This window comes from Sminthopsis crassicaudata, chromosome 4 (assembly GCF_048593235.1).
Source record: "Sminthopsis crassicaudata isolate SCR6 chromosome 4, ASM4859323v1, whole genome shotgun sequence".
In the NCBI taxonomy this organism is placed as follows: domain Eukaryota; kingdom Metazoa; phylum Chordata; class Mammalia; order Dasyuromorphia; family Dasyuridae; genus Sminthopsis; species Sminthopsis crassicaudata.
The window spans coordinates 281,775,687-281,792,316 of NC_133620.1; the positions used below are offsets into that span (position 1 = coordinate 281,775,687).

The 16,630-nt window shown below is 38.0% G+C and overlaps 1 protein-coding gene and 1 long non-coding RNA gene across 3 annotated transcripts in view; one reads left to right on the forward strand and one right to left on the reverse strand.

The window, feature by feature from the left end:
* Positions 1-16,630, forward strand: part of KIF6 (kinesin family member 6) — a 466,898-nt gene that overhangs the window by 291,518 nt on the left and 158,750 nt on the right. The gene's annotated exons all lie outside the window — the stretch shown is intronic.
* The window catches only part of LOC141566457 (uncharacterized), a 287,659-nt gene that overhangs the window by 191,734 nt on the left and 79,295 nt on the right, over positions 1-16,630 (reverse strand). The window contains exon 2 of the long non-coding RNA XR_012489320.1: positions 5,549-5,617. This is a non-coding gene — a long non-coding RNA (uncharacterized LOC141566457). The remainder of the gene's footprint in view (positions 1-5,548; positions 5,618-16,630) is intronic.

A 16,630-nucleotide genomic window follows, 5' to 3' on the forward strand; every position in this document is an offset into this window, starting at 1 on the left:
ATTTCACAAAAATTGCTGAGGAAACTGGAAAATAATGGCAGGAACTCAGCATAGACATACATCTCACACCCTATGCCAAAATAAGGTCAAAATGAGTACTTGATTTGGGCATAAAGGATGATACCATAAGCAAATTAGAGGAACAAGGGATAATTTACCTATCAGATCTTTGGAGAAGGAATTTATGACCAAAGAAGAACTAGAGAACATTATGATATGCAAAAAGGAAAATTTTGATTACATCAAATTAAAATAGTTTTGCACCAAAAAAAAAAAAAAAAAAAAAAAAAAAAGCCCCAACACAAACAAGATTGAAAGAGAAGTACAATCTAGGGGGAAAAAATTTATAGCCAGTGTTTCTGATAAAGTTCTCATTTTAAAAATATATAATGAACTTTGTCAATTTATAAGAATACAAGTCATTCCCCAATTGATAAATGATCAAAGGATATGACCAGACAATTTTCAGATGATAAAATTAAAGTCATCTTTAGTCATATGAAAAAATCACTATTGATTAGAGAAATGCAAATTAAAATAACTCTGAAGTACCATCTCATACCTCTCAGATTGGCTAAGATGGCAGGAAAAGATAATGATAAATGTTAAAGGGGATGTGGAAAAATTGGGACACTGATGCATTGTTGTTGGAGTTGTAAAATGATCCATGCATTCTGGAGATCAATTTGGAACTATGCCCAAAGGGCTATAAAACTCCACATACCCTTTGATCCAGCAGTGGCACTTTTGGGTCTGTATCCCAAAGATCTGTATCCCATAAAAAATGGAAAAGGACTCATATGTGCAGAAATGTTTATAGCAGCTCTTTTTGTGGTGGCAAATAATGAAAGAATTGGAATATGAATAGATGCCCATCAATTGGGGAACGGCTGAATAAGTTATGGTATATGAAATTAATAGAATCATATTGTTCCATAAAAATGATGAACAAGATGATTTTCAGAAATGTCTGGAAAGACACAAATTGATGCTGAAAGAAGAAAAAAACAGAACCAGGAAGACATTGTACACAGTAAAAGCAAGATTGTGTGATCAACTGTGAAAGACTTGGTTCTTCTCAGTGGTTCAGTAATCCATAGCAATCCCAATAAACTTTGGATAGAAAATGCTACCAGCGCCCAGAAAAAGTAACTATGGAGACTGAATATAAATCAACACATGCTGTGTTCACTTTTTTTTTTTATTTTTAAAAGGAAACATTTGATTTGATTTGTGTGTGTGTGTGAGAGAGAGAGAGAGAGAGAGAGAGGCAATTGGGGTTAAATGACAACTAGTAATATTAAGTGTCTGAGGTCAGATTTGAACTCGGGTTCTTCCGACTTCAGGATCGGTGCTCAATTATTCACTGTACCATCTAGCTGCCCACTATGTTCACTTTTGTGTGTGTGTGTGTGTGTTTTTCTCTTGTAGTTTTCCTCTTTTGTTTTGATTTTTCTCTTCCAACATGATTCATAAAGAAATGTGTATTTAAAAAAATCAATATACATGTATAACCAGGAAAAAACAATTTTTAAAAATAAAGTTAATAAACTGATTTTAATAAACAATAATCCAATAATTAAAATTATCTATTTTATCTTTATACTGCTATCTCTTTGTCTTATGAAGAATTTTTTCCCTTCCCATAGGTCTGATAGGCTCTTTTAATTTTCTTATGGTAATCACCCTTTATGCCTAAATCAGGTACCCATTTTGACCTTATCTTAGTATATGATGTGAAGTATTTCTTTATACTGAATTTGTATCCTATTGTTTCCCAGTTTTCTCAGAAGTTTTTTTCAAAGAATGAGTTCTTATCTCCAAAACTGGGGCCTTTGGGTATATCAAAAACTAATGGGGGAGTTTGTTTTGCTTTTTGTCATTGCCTACTGTGTCTTATGTGCCAAATCTATTTCTTTGATCCACCACTCTATTTCTTAGCCAGTATCAGATAGTTCTAATGAATACTGCTTTATAATACAGTTTTGAGCTTAACTACAAGAAGACAAAAAAGAACATTTCCATGTGCACAGTACAATGTAAACGGAGGATTCAATATAAAACCATGAATTTCTATTTCAAACTGTTTACTTTTTTGAAAAACTATATAATGAATACTGCCCACCATTTTCAAATCTACCCTGCATTCCTTCTCTTTTTTCTGAGTTTTCTTAAGTTTTCTGCTGTGTACTTTTTTCCTCCCTCTCTCCCCCACTCACCCTAAAGAAGACTACCATTTGAAGCCAATATGTATGCATATGTAAAATTTACTATGCCTAATTTTATTTATCTGTTCTTTCTCTCAATGTGGATTGTATCTTATTTTATAGATCCTTTGTAGGTGAATTGAATGTAATACTAAAAATTATGTAGTCAAGACAGCTAGATGGAACAAGGGATAGAGCACTGGCTCTGGAGTCAGGAGAATCTGGGTTCAAATCCAGCTTCAGAAACTTAACACTTCTTAGCTGTGAGACTCTGGGCAAGTCACTTAACCCCAATTGCCTTACCCCCCCCAAAAAAAAAGAAAAAAAAGATGTCATTCAAAGTTGTTCTTAGAACTATATTGCTATTGTTGTTTACATTTTTTTGATTCTGCTCATTTTGTTCTTCATTTTTCAAGCAAATCTTTCCATATTTTTCTAAATAGCATGATAAAAGTTTTATAGCATGATAGTGTTCCATAATAATCATATACTTCAATTTATTTAGCCATTCCCAATTGATAAGCATCCCCTCAATTTCCAGTTCTTTGCCACTACAAAGAGAAGTGTTATAAATATTTTGGGACATCTAATTTATTTTCCTTTTTCCCTAATCACCTTGGAAAACAGGCATGATAGTGATATTGCTGAGTCAAAGGGAATACATAGTTTGGTAACTCTTTGTGCATTATTCCAGAGTGCTCTCCAAAATGATTGGATCAGTTTGCAGTGAATCAGTATCCCAATTTTTCCATATCCTCTCCAACATTTGTTGCTTTCACCTTTTATCATTTTAATCAATCTGATATATGTTCTCTTATCAATAGTTATTTCAAGTATTTTTATATGACTATATATAATATTGATTTCTTCATCAAGAAAAACTGCCTTTTCATATCTCTTGACAATTTATTAATTGGGAAGTAACTCATATTCTTATGAATTTGATAGTTTTGAGATAGATCTTTATCTGAAAAACTGTTTATGCATACATATATGTTGTATGATGTGATATTGTGGAGACAATTTTTATTTGGCATGAGTTGGAATAAAGATTCAACTTTGAAAATTTGTGATTCTGTGACCAAAGGAGGTAGAGAAGATTGCTCTGAAAATGTATAAAAATAGCAAATATTTATTGACTGCCTATCCTGCCATACGCATTGAGAATGAGACAACAGTGTTTTAAGATGTACATCTTGTATGTAAGGAGCTTAAAATGCAAGAGAAGAGCCAATAAATGTACACAAATAACTGTGTTTATATCACATGGATGGAATATATTTCTAGAAGAAGTACAATGTGTCAGAGGACTCAAAGAAATTAGAAATTACTTCTGGCTAAGGTGAACTGAGGATGTTTTATGGGAAAAAGTGACCTTCAACCTGGGCCTGTCTTCTTTCCTTTCTTCTTCCTTTGTCCTTTTCTTCCTTCTTTCTTTCCTTCCTTCCTCCTTTCTTCTTTCCTTTCTTTTCTTTTCCCTTTTTCCTTCCTTCTTCCTTCCTCTCTCCTTTTTTCCCTTCTTTCTTTCCTTCCTTCCTTCTTTGTTTCCTTCCTTTTTTCCCTCCTTCCTTACATCGTTCATTGCATCCTTCCTTCCATTTTGGTTAAGAAATGTACTAGCCACATTTTACAGTAAAGTAATAATATAGTCCTGAGTGTGACAGGAAACAGAGGACTTCCCAAGAATAGTCATTTGAAGAGAACCCCAAAATTTAAACCTCTCACTTGATAATTCCAGACCCAATTCAAGGGTCTTTTAATCATTAAGGCTCTGGGAAAGGAAACAAAAGATCTGCTCCTTTAGTAGAAATTTCTGATCTCCTGGACCTTCACTTAACTTCCTAGAAGAAGTTAACTAAGGGATCTGTAAACTGGGTAATCTCTATTTGTTGAGGAAGCCAGAGGTAAACCAAACCTCCTTAGTTATCCAATTTAATGGATTACTTACCTCTAAACAAATCTCTGTGAGGGGATTATATGCATTCTTATAAAATCATTAACTAAAGTAGATTAAGATTTAATTTATCTGGGGAAATGAAATAGGATAAATAGTCATAAGCAGTTGCAAAACTGACCATCATAAAATTCAGGTCAAAATTTAACTAGTTCATGTTACTTCCAAGCATTATTCTTGTGGTCATGACTATAAAACTCATTTCAATCTCTGTGGAAATTAACCTCTCTAGACTGGTTTGGAGTCCAGTCTGGAGATGGTCGCTTCTTTAAAGATTCTAAGAATAAATATTTCTATTCTTCATTTGAGATATGAGTATTTATAAATTGGATTTGCTGTACCACACAGTCCTAACACGTTACTTTGATAAGCATTGCTGATTACCTTTATATTGCTTTCTACAGAAAATGTACTTAAGTCACAGTTTTTGAATCTTCAATTCTGATCTTCCTTTTGATTGTAGTCTTCTCACCCTACCCCACTTCCTCATTCTTCCTAAACCTGCTCTTCACCACTAGATTTTCCTTTTATCCCCAATTTATTTGTCCCAGATATCAATTTCTTTCTGGCTTCATATGCCTTTCTTTCTACTTTGCAAGAGTGCAAGTGTGTAATCAAGAAATTAAAAGAGACACAGAGACACAGAGAGACAGAGAGGGAGGAAAGAGAGAGAGAGACACAGAGAGAAAGGAGAGGAGAGAGAGAGACAGAGACAGAGAGACAGAGAGAGATTATAGTAAAGGTGGCAAAATAGCCCCAGTGGGAACTATTAGACCTACAAACCTGGAGGCTCATTGATTCTTGGCTCATCAAGAACAATTGGATCTTTTTAAAGACTGCTGTTCTAACGGGTGATCTGGTAGAATAAAAGAGAACCACACCAGAATTTCTAACATGGAAGATTTAGGGAACAAGAGCAAGAACTAGAGGAAACTCCCACAAGACATGGAAGATCAGTACAATGGGAATCTGGGTGGCAGCTGGGTAGTGTAATAGATAATTTAAATAAATTAGATTTAGATTTAGATAATAAGCTTAGTTTCCTTCTCTGTAAAATAGGAATAACAATAGCATCAAGCTTACAGAATTATTTTGAGGATTTGTAAATCACTTAGCAAACCTAAAAGTGCTATTTAAATTTTAGTATTTTAAAAAAGAAAGAAATACTATTGATATTAAGTAAATTAACTAATTTTTTGTGGTCAGTATTTTAAGATCCAAAGACTTATTTGTTTATTTTTTTCAGTTTACAGTTTACAAACATTTATTTTTTTCTCTCTGTCTTCTCCCCCCCTCAAAAAAAAATAAAATAAAATAAGAATTGAAAAAAAGGAAAAAAAACAAACCACAAAACATTTTAAGAAATTATTCTTATACACAAGCTTACCTCTACTCTGTACTGTTTTCTCTGCTTATTCTCTCAATCTGTACCATCCATAAGGGCCTGGGTGAGATTCTGTATTGTAAAGACAATAATCATGAGAATTAGAACAAAGCTAATTCTTCTATATGATAATCCTTCAAATGCTTGAAAATAGATATTTTGTCTCTTCTAGACTTAGGTATCTTCTGCAGGGTAAATTTCCCCAATTCTTTCAATTGGATTTTTTATGGCATGATCCTCAGTTCTTTCATCATTTTCACTCTTTTCTTGCTCCACTTTGATTTAATCCTTCCTAAAATATGGCATCTAGGTCTGAACACAGCTCAGATATGTGATCAAGATATAATCTTATTTCCCTTATTTTGAACCTTTCCATTTCTTAATGAAAGCTAAGGATATAATTATCTATAGCATGTGATTGATTCATACTGACTGACCTGCATGCAAATACAGCAAAACTTCCAGATCTTTGATATGGATACTACTATCCAGTGATGTCTCCTCCCGTACTTATGAAGTGTTTCCTTAATCAGTATAGCATTTTATAATTATTGGATTGGATTAATTATATTTAAGTCATTGTCTTACATTTTTGGATGCTGACTCTAATCCATTTATCTCCTTTATGTCACCCTTGTTTGACAATGATGTCTACTATAAGATATCTTCATCTAAGTAATCAATGGAAATGTCAAACAGCACAAAACAGAGAGCATATCCCTAAGCCTTCTTTGATGACATCAACCAATTAATGACTAGTTTTTTAGTTAATTATTCAACCATTTCCACATCAATGTAATTATTATCATCTAGCTCAGTTCCTTCTATTTTTTTCCATAATAACAACATGAGACACTGTCAAAAGCCTTATTGAAATTTATAATAGATATGTCTACAGAATTCTTCTTAATTTCCAGTCTAGATACCCTGTCAAAAACAAAAATAAGTCTATTATGATCTAATTCAGATGTGAGTTATACTCACTTTTAATAAAAGATCCATTACCTGCCTTTAACAAATCACTTTCTTTCTCAAGGTGTTCTATATTTTTTTCAGGAACAGAAGTCACCCTCTCTGACTTTTATTTGGTATGTAGTACTTTCTCTTTTTTTAAAAAAATTGGGATACATGCCCGTGTTAAGTGCTGTGGAATCCCTCTTATTTTCCATTGTCTTTTAAAGATCACCACCTGTATCTCAGCAATCATCTCAATGAGTTCTTTCAATATCCTGGGCTTGTTAAGTGGAACTCATTAAAAACTCTTTCTTCTACTTATCTTTAGTTTCAACTTTTGTTTATCATGGATACTTTCTAATATGAAAGCCATTGTCCTTGGAAGATAAAACATAAGTAAAAGATTTCTCACTGTCATCCAGTATTACCATCCTATCTATCTAATTTGCAGTCCTAGTGTTTCTTGCCTCTAATTTTATAGATATGTGAGGAGTAAAAAAAATAAACAAAAAGCCTTCCTATTGTGAGAGGATCACACTTTCAAATTATAATGGGTCCTGATTGCCATCTAGCCCAACTAATGCTCAAAAGCAAAGTTTAAAAGTTAAATAGAGATTGATTTTGGTTGCATGTAAAGAAAAATTTCTAATAATTAGAATATCCAAAAGTGGAATGTGCTGTCCAGAGAAGTCTTGGATCTTCCCTCACTATCTTCCAGAAAAATCTGGAAGACTATTTGTTAGGAATGTTATAAAAGGAATCTTGTTTAGTTATTCATTGTACCAGATTACCTGTAAGACTATAATTTTATATTTTTGTAAATATATATTTCTTATTCTTGTTGTCATCTACCATCTTTTAAAAATCAAAGTTTTTTGGTTTTTTATGTATCTTCATCACTTTGTTCAGATAATTCCTGCTTGTTTCCTCTTCAACATAAGTTTCCCTTGCTATCTTATGGATTTCATTTTTTACAATTTCTATCTCTTCTAGACTGACATTCCTTTAAAAATAATTTTTTTTTGTTAAGTTCTTTATGTATGTAGACGATTTTGTTCAAATAACTCCTCCTTGTTTTCTCCTCGACATAATTTTTCCCTTGGTATCTTACAGATTTAATTTTTAAGAATTTTTATCTCTCCTGGACTGACTTTCCCCATAGAATTTATTCCATGGGATTCCCTCAGAACATTTTGAAATATGTTTTCTCAAAATCTAGCATGCAATATGGTGGCTAGCTTTCTTTACTTCTTTATGACAAATTTTAAGACAAAGTGGTAATTTCCTCCCCAGGGTTCCCATCATTTCTCCACAGAAATCAGTCCTCACTGTTAGTGGGGATCAGATCCAAAAGAGAATTTCTCCAATATTGGTTCTTCTATCTTTTGAAGCATGAAGTTATCATTAAGAAAAATAAGGAAGTTATTAGTTGTTCTACTTCTGGCCAAGGAGTGGTCCAGCAGATGCCTGAATAATTAAAGTCTCTCATTTCTCCTATACTTTGCCTTCATTCCAAGCTTGTGATTTCTTTCCCAAATTCTTCATCTAGTTCCTTTTTCTGTCCAGGTGGTCTGTGGTTTACTCAAGTGGCAATATCCTTTGTTTCTCCTATTGATCTTCACCCAAATAATCTACCCCACCAAATATCAGAGACAACTATGATTTCAAGTTTTCCTTCTTGTAAGACCTCTAGTTTGTTTTTCTTGTTACTGAAAATTTGCACAACTCAGGAGAGACTGTCCAGCCCAACTAGGAGCCCCTTTCCAATGTCCTAATCCAATTTATACCTTCCCAGATCCCAGTGGGTGCTGAAGGACAGAGAAGTTCACATGGCTCACTTCTGCTCAGATCCCATTAAAATTTCCCCTTCCAAATAGTGATAAGTCTGAGCCCCAGTTCTAGACCCAGGGGGCCCTTTTCAGTAGTGATAAGTCTGAGCCCCAGTTCTAGGCCCAGGGGGCCTTTCTCAGTAGTGATAAGTCTGAGCCCCAGTTCTAGGCCCAGGGGGGCCCTTCTCAGTAGTGATAAGTCTGAGCCCCAGTTCTAGCCTAGGGGGCCCTTCTCAGTAGTGATAAGTCTGAGCCCCAGTTCTAGCCTAGGGGGCCCTTCTCAGTAGTGATAAGTCTGATCCCCCAGTTCTGGGCCTAGGGGACCCTTTTTAGTAGTGATAAGTCTGAGCCCCCAGTTCTGGGCCTAGGGGACCCTTCTCAGTAGTGATAAGTCTGAGCCCCAGTTCTCAGTAGTGATAAGTCTGAGCCCCAGTTCTAGGCCCAGGGGGCCCTTCTCAGTAGTGATAAGCCTGAGCCCCAGTTCTCAGTAGTGATAAGTCTGAGTCCCAGTTCTAGGCCTAGGGGACCCTTCTCAGTAGTGATAAGTCTGAGCTCCCAGTTCTGGGCCTAGGGGACCCTTCTCAGTAATGATAAGTCTGATCCCCCAGTTCTGGGCCTAGGGGACCCTTTTTAGTAGTGATAAGTCTGAGCCCCCAGTTCTGGGCCTAGGGGACCCTTCTCAGTAGTGATAAGTCTGAGCCCCAGTTCTCAGTAGTGATAAGTCTGAGCCCCAGTTCTAGGCCCAGGGGGCCCTTCTCAGTAGTGATAAGCCTGAGCCCCAGTTCTCAGTAGTGATAAGTCTGAGTCCCAGTTCTAGGCCTAGGGGACCCTTCTCAGTAGTGATAAGTCTGAGCCCCAGTTCTAGGCCCAGGGGGCCCTTCTCAGTAGTGATAAGTCTGAGCCCCAGTTCTCAGTAGTGATAAGTCTGAGCCCCAGTTCTAGGCCCAGGGGGCCCTTCTCAGTAGTGATAAGTCTGAGCCCCAGTTCTCAGTAGTGATAAGTCTGAGCCCCAGTTCTAGGCCCAGGGGGCCTTTCTCAGTAGTGATAAGTCTGAGTCCCAGTTCTAGGCCCAGGGGACCCTTTTCAGTAGTGATAAGTCTGAGCCCCAGTTCTGGGCCTAGGGGATCCTTCTCAGTAGTGATAAGTCTGAGCCCCCGTTCTAGGCCCAGGGGGCCCTTCTCAGTAGTGATAAGTCTGAGCCCCAGTTCTCAGTAGTGATAAGTCTGAGCCCCAGTTCTAGGCCTAGGGGACCCTTCTCAGTAGTGATAAGTCTGAGCCCCAGTTCTAGGCCCAGGGGACCCTTCTCAGTAGTGATAAGTCTGAGCCCCAGTTCTAGGCCCAGGGGACCCTTCTCAGTAGTGATAAGTCTGAGCCCCAATTCTAGGCCTAGGGGACCCTTCTCAGTAGTGATAAGTCTGAGCCTCCAGTTCTGGGCCTAGGGGACCCTTCTCAGTAGTGATAAGTCTGAGCCCCAGTTCTGGGCCTAGGGGACCCTTCTCAGTAGTGATAAGTCTGAGCCCCAGTTCTGGGCCTAGGGGACCCTTCTCAGTAGTGATAAGTCTGAGCCTCCAGTTCTGGGCCTAGGGGACCCTTCTCAGTAGTGATAAGTCTGAGCCCCAGTTCTAGGCCTAGGGGACCCTTCTCAGTAGTGATAAGTCTGAGCCCCAGTTCTGGGTCTAGGGGACCCTTCTCAGTAGTGATAAGTCTGAGCCCCAGTTCTGGGCCTAGGGGACCCTTCTCAGTAGTGATAAGTCTGAGCCCCAGTTCTAGGCCCAGGGGACCCTTTTCAGTAGTGATAAGTCTGAGTCCCAGTTCTAGGCCCAGGGGGCCCTTTTCAGTAGTGATAAGTCTGAGCCCCAGTTCTAAGCCCAGGGGGGCCCTTCTCAGTAGTGATAAGTCTGAGCCCCAGTTCTGGGCCTAGGGGACCCTTCTCAGTAGTGATAAGTCTGAGCCCCAGTTCTGGGCCTAGGGGACCCTTCTCAGTAGTGATAAGTCTGAGCCTCCAGTTCTGGGCCTAGGGGACACTTCTCAGTAGTGATAAGTCTGAGCCCCAGTTCTAGGCCTAGGGTGCCCTTCTCAGTAGTGATAAGTCTGAGCCCCAGTTCTGGGCCTAGGGGACCCTTCTCAGTAGTGATAAGTCTGAGCCCCAGTTCTGGGCCTAGGGGACCCTTCTCAGTAGTGATAAGTCTGAGCCCCAGTTCTGGGCCTAGGGGACCCTTCTCAGTAGTGATAAGTCTGAGCCCCAGTTCTGGGCCTAGGGGACCCTTCTCAGTAGTGATAAGTCTGAGCCCCAGTTCTAGGCCCAGGGGGCCCTTCTCAGTAGTGATAAGTCTGAGCCCCAGTTCTCAGTAGTGATAAGTCTGAGCCCCAGTTCTAGGCCTAGGGTGCCCTTCTCAGTAGTGATAAGTCTGAGCCCCAGTTCTGGGCCTAGGGGACCCTTCTCAGTAATGATAAGTCTGAGCCCCAGTTCTGGGCCTAGGGTGCCCTTCTCAGTAGTGATAAGTCTGAGCCCCCAGTTCTGGGCCTAGGGGACCCTTCTCAGTAATGATAAGTCTGAGCCCCAGTTCTAGCCTAGGGGGCCCTTCTCAGTAGTGATAAGTCTGAGCCTCCAGTTCTGGGCCTAGGGGACCCTTCTCAGTAGTGATAAGTCTGAGCCTCCAGTTCTGGGCCTAGGGGACCCTTCTCAGTAGTGATAAGTCTGAGCCCCAGTTCTAGGCCTAGGGTGCCCTTCTCAGTAGTGATAAGTCTGAGCCCCAGTTCTGGGCCTAGGGGACCCTTCTCAGTAGTGATAAGTCTGAGCCCCAGTTCTGGGCCTAGGGGACCCTTCTCAGTAGTGATAAGTCTGAGCCCCAGTTCTAGGCCTAGGGGGCCCTTCTCAGTAGTGATAAATCTGAGCCCCAGTTCTAGGCCTAGGGGACCCTTCTCAGTAGTGATAAGTCTGAGCCCCAGTTCTAGGCCCAGGGGGCCCTTCTCAGTAGTGATAAGTCTGAGCCCCAGTTCTCAGTAGTGATAAGTCTGAGTCCCAGTTCTAGGCCTAGGGGACCCTTCTGAAGAATGATAATTCTGGGCCTCACTAGGCCAGAATTGGGGCTCAGATTTGGCTATTTGGACTAAATCAGAGAGCCAGTAATTAGAGTCCTGGTGAGATAGAGTGCCACCAAAACTGACCATCTTCTCCCTGTCCATAAAGAGTGCTGGCTCTTACCATCTACCTTGCCAATATACTCTTCATACCCCTTACAAATTGCTATCTGCCCTGATTGTCCTACCACTAATCCCTGAGAACTATCAGGCCCATTTATTCACACGGGCTAATTTCTAGACAAATGAATTCTAGAAATTTATCGAACTGTTGGAATACAGGGAGAGCAAAGAATCATAGATATAGAGCTGGAAGTGACCTCATGCTTAATAAAGTTCCATCTGGCCTGGCAATCTTTGTCCTGTTAATGCGTAGTTCTCTTAGCTTGGCTAAGGAAAAAGAAAAATCTGGCAACTTGGTTTCCTTTTCTTGATTTATCCTTCAACAAAGTGTCCATAATTTCCAGTCATAAAATAAAATAGCTGAATGTCATGGAAGGAAGTTAGACTCCAAAAACAGCTATGCTTTCTTAGGACTTTTAACGTATTACACAGGTTTGGATTTGACACATTTGCTAATTTAAACCAGATATTAAACTTAATTTGGCATCTTTTTGTTTTCTAAGAGGTAAGTATTTGCACAGATATCTCCCTCTTTCAGATATAACAACAGCCAGAGTAAATATGTTTTCATTTAGATGATCTCCAAATGCCTGATAGTCTATCCTGCTAATCAAAGCTGATCCAACATTAACCATACCCCCCTGCGCAGCTCTGACTGACGGCTCCCATGTTTACTCTTCACTTCCAGACCTGACCACCCATCAGAGTGGGATTGGGAACAGGGAAGTCTGGAGTCATCACACTTTCCCTAATATCCTTATGCTTTCTACTCTCTGCCCCACCCTGATTGGATTCTATCATCTTATAAGATTTTCATTACAAAAGGTTATAAAAATACATTCATTATATAAAATCATATACATACATGCCAAGTAAGGAGAGAAATGTGAAGACTGAAGATTAGGGTAAGGGAAGACTTAATAGAGTGATATTTGTGGAAAACTTCACGGAAGAAATAAATTGAACAGGGCTTTAAGGAAGTTATGTTTTGGCAGAGAAGCCAGCGGCAGTTTGTTTATATGTCTATGTATAATGGTCTGAGCACTGGTTTAGAACAGGGCTTCTTAAAGTTTTTCCACTAACAACTCCTTTTCACCTGTGAAATTTTATATAACCCTAGATTTATAAAAATAGATACACAAATCAAACATTTACTGATAATAAATCATCATTTCCTGATTCCCGAATTCAGTTATATGACCCCATATGGGGTTGTGAACCACATTTTAAGGTGGGACCTAGAATAGTCATTTTTAGGTGTTGAGTAAATAGTTCCCATGGCAGGCCCATGGGTACAGGCATTTTGGAGATAAAAGAGCATTTTGAGGTCCTTTGGGAAGAATCTCCAAGTTATTTAAATAGTTAAACCTTGTGATTGTCTCAAGTCTTAAAGGTCATTGAGTTTTGTGATCATTCTGGTACAGAACCAGAGTTAGAGTAGTGGGAATAAGAGTGCAACACCTGGTTCAGTTCTCTAAGCAGTTGCTAATGTAGGGATTATTCAAAATGTCAGGAAATGTAATCGATCACTTTGTACTATAGCATGTTGCCTATAGACCCAGCTTTCAGGCCAGAATCTCCTGGGAAATAGGGAAACCTCAATAATTCTAAATAGTATATTTATTATACATATTATATCAATTAATATGAAAATCTTAAATCCCTTAACAGCATTTGTTGGAAGATGAGATCATCCAGACTTTGGGTGCAAAGAATTATTGTTATATCAAGGCTCAAGATGCTGGCTTAGCCTTAACTCTGGAAAAGCTAATCTCCTAATATTTTGACATTCCCTGAATATAAAGGACTTTCTGAAGGTTACATTTCATGCCTTCTGCCTACCCAACTATCAAAATAAATATTTTTTTAATAACTTGTAAGCATCTGTCACCAGAATATCTAGATTCATAAATAAAGATCTAGGTTCAATTGAAAGATTTCTTTTTTTCCCATGATCTCCATTCTACTTGCTCCAAATGAGAGAAGTACTACAAATTATAGAAACATAAGATTCTTATGCTTTAGGCTGAAAAAAATATCCATTTTACATCTGTTTCTAAAATGAACCTTCCTGATCATTGGCTTTCCAGTGCCATTTCTGTACTTATTTAATTTTTTGTTTGGCTCAAATTAGGGTTGGATTTGACTTTTGTCCATGTGTCTAGAAAGAATAGTGATCCCTTGCTTCTTCCACAATCCAACCCTTTGAGTAAAAATGTTCCTTTTTCTTTTCTTTTTTTTTTATAATGGTCAATCACAGCTTTTGGTAACAGAGTGAAAACTGATAATTTGCTTTAAATTAGTCAGTTTTCTGCCAAACTGTGAGCACCATGACTCATAATTACACGTTCAAAGGCTTTTGGGAATAAGAGGAAGCCTGGCCAGAGAAGTCCTTATGCTTGTACTCTCCTATTCAGAGAACAAATTACTGCCCTAGGCAACTCACAACTAATTAGTAAATCCCAAAAAAGACAGGAAAAGGGCTTCTACTAAAGCAAGTAAACAATCTAATAGTTAATTAAGATTTGATAAATAACAAAATAAGAATTTAGGTTATCTGAAGCTTTAGACAAAGTCAAATATATCTGGAAGGAATACAGTCCCCTTCAGTTTGATTGTGTGTATTTTTAAAAAATATATATTTTAAAGAATACATTGGTCAGATTTAATATTATTTCTCATAAATACCTGTGGTTGATTCTGTTTTTATGTTACTTGGTATCCCTTTGTTTGCAGCAGGAGGGCCCAGTGTGAGCCAAATACAGAAAGGAAAGTGACCTTTTCGGAACAAAGGCCTGGAGCTCAAACCCTAGCTTATTGGTAGTAAATTTTGCTTTCTAACCTGTTAGTATAAGGAGGAGTCATTTTATAACTTTACTTCCAAGGGAAGAATTATCACAAACATGGCTCAAATTTTATAAATTTGGCTATAGGCAAAAGCTTAAGAGTAACCACATGTTACAAGTATATAGGAAGAGTTAAGTATCACTCAATTAATAGTTAGAAATAACCTAGGAGATAATCTAGCCCAATTTCTCATTTTAAAAAGGAGGTGCAAAAAAAAGGTTAAATGATAAGTAGCAGAGTGAGACCATGGTCTTGGTGGGCAGACACAACTTGGGGAACATTCCTATTGACCCTTTTCATCCACCTCAGGGAAAACTTCCTCCAGGAGGAGTGCCATTGGAAATGTTCCTCAAGTGTGTTTCAACACACCTGGCTTATTCTACATGCCTTGCTGTCTTTGTATAGTTTTATGATGTGCTTCCACCTGTGCATCAGTCTTCCATTAAAGGATCTCAAGGGCATTTCTAGGGTTTCTGTTGGGGGAGAGGGGGAAGTGGATCAGAGAAGAAATGTTTTATCTGTGTCTCTTCAATCGCTAACAGCTATATAAACATATACATGGAGTGAACTTATCAAACTTTACACATGACACAAACATGGGAGGGAGAGATAATATATTTCATGCCAGAATTCATAAAGATCCTGAAAATCTGGACTACTGGGCCAAATTGAAAAAGAAAACATTTAGTAAGACAAACATAAAGGCTTCTTTTTAGGTTTAAAGCAATCAGTTTATAAGATACACAAAATGAGAGAGTTATGGTTAGGCAGAAGTTTGTCTGAAAAAGATCTAGGGATCTGAATGAACTCTGTAATCTTAGATTGAATCAACAGAGGTACACCATACTAGATTATAGCAAAGTGACAGCTTTGCTATACTCTGCACTAGTCAGAACACATCTGGGGTATTAAAAATCCAGGAACTGCATTTAGGAAGAACAGAGAGGCAACTAGAACGTTCATGTTATATGGAACTGGTGATAAATTTAAGTTTGTCTGGAAAAATAGAACATAGATACTGCTTTGGAGAATTTGAAGGGATGTGAAATGAAAGAAGGAATAGACTTGTTATACTTCGCTTAAGAGGACAGAACCAAAAACAATGGGCAGAAGTTGCTAAGAGGAAAATTTAGGCTTGATGCAAGGGAGAACTTGCTTACTAACAACTAGCGCTATCCAAAATTAGAATGGAATGCTTTTCTGAAGTCTTTGATCAAAAGTTCATTTCTAGGAGATGTGGTAAATGGGATTCTTGTTCTAGTAAGATTGGACTACATGGCTTCTGAGATTCTTTTCAACTCTAAAATACTGTAATTGAATTCTGAAAACCTAAATGTATGAGGCACATGAGAAATGAGAAGGAAAAATGTAGATTGTACTAAAAAAATCATTATTTGCTTTAAATTGGAAATTTAATAAGGTAGATAATCTAATATCATTAAGTAATCCTTATTTCTATAAACCAGGGTCTTTGGTAATAGTATAATGAAGTTTTCTGCTGATGTAATTTTTTTTTTGAAAAGTACAAGTTAGCAATTATTGGAGACAAAAAGAAGATAATAGAGCAAAATTTTGTCCAGTTTAGAAGTCTCCTGTTTCCTCCTTAATTAGCCAAGAAGTCTGTTTTCATTTTCTAACTTTACTAAATCAGAGCCTATAGAATCACAGAATTTCAGAGTTAGAAAGGACCTCAGTTGAAATATGGTCCAAACCACACATGAAAAAGAATCCTATCTACAATACACCCTGCAAGTGGGCCTCTAGCCTTTGCTTTAAGATGGTGAATGAGAGGAAGCTCATTACTTCCTCTTAGGAAGTTTTTCCCTTATATCAGCCTAAATTTTCCTTTCAACAACTTCAGACCATTTTTTGTCCTCTGAAGTTAAAACATAATAAATCTATTCCCTATTCTATGATATCTCTTCAAATATCTGAAGACTACTATTATATTGCCCTTAAGCTATGTCTTCTCTAGGTTAACTTTACTCAGTTTCTTCAGTCAATCATCACGTGGCATGAACTAAACTGAAGACTTTCATTATTCCAAACAATTGACCCTTGATCAATGTTTTTTCCTAAAAGTTGGTGCCCAGAAATGAGGAAGCACAGTACCACAGATACAGTCTGAGCAGGCCAGAATAGAGCAACACTGTTCCTTCCCTAGTCCTATATGCCATGCTTCTGTGGATCAGTCTCAGATAACAACAGTCTCCATATTACATTGTTGATTAATGCTGAGCTTGAAGTTCAT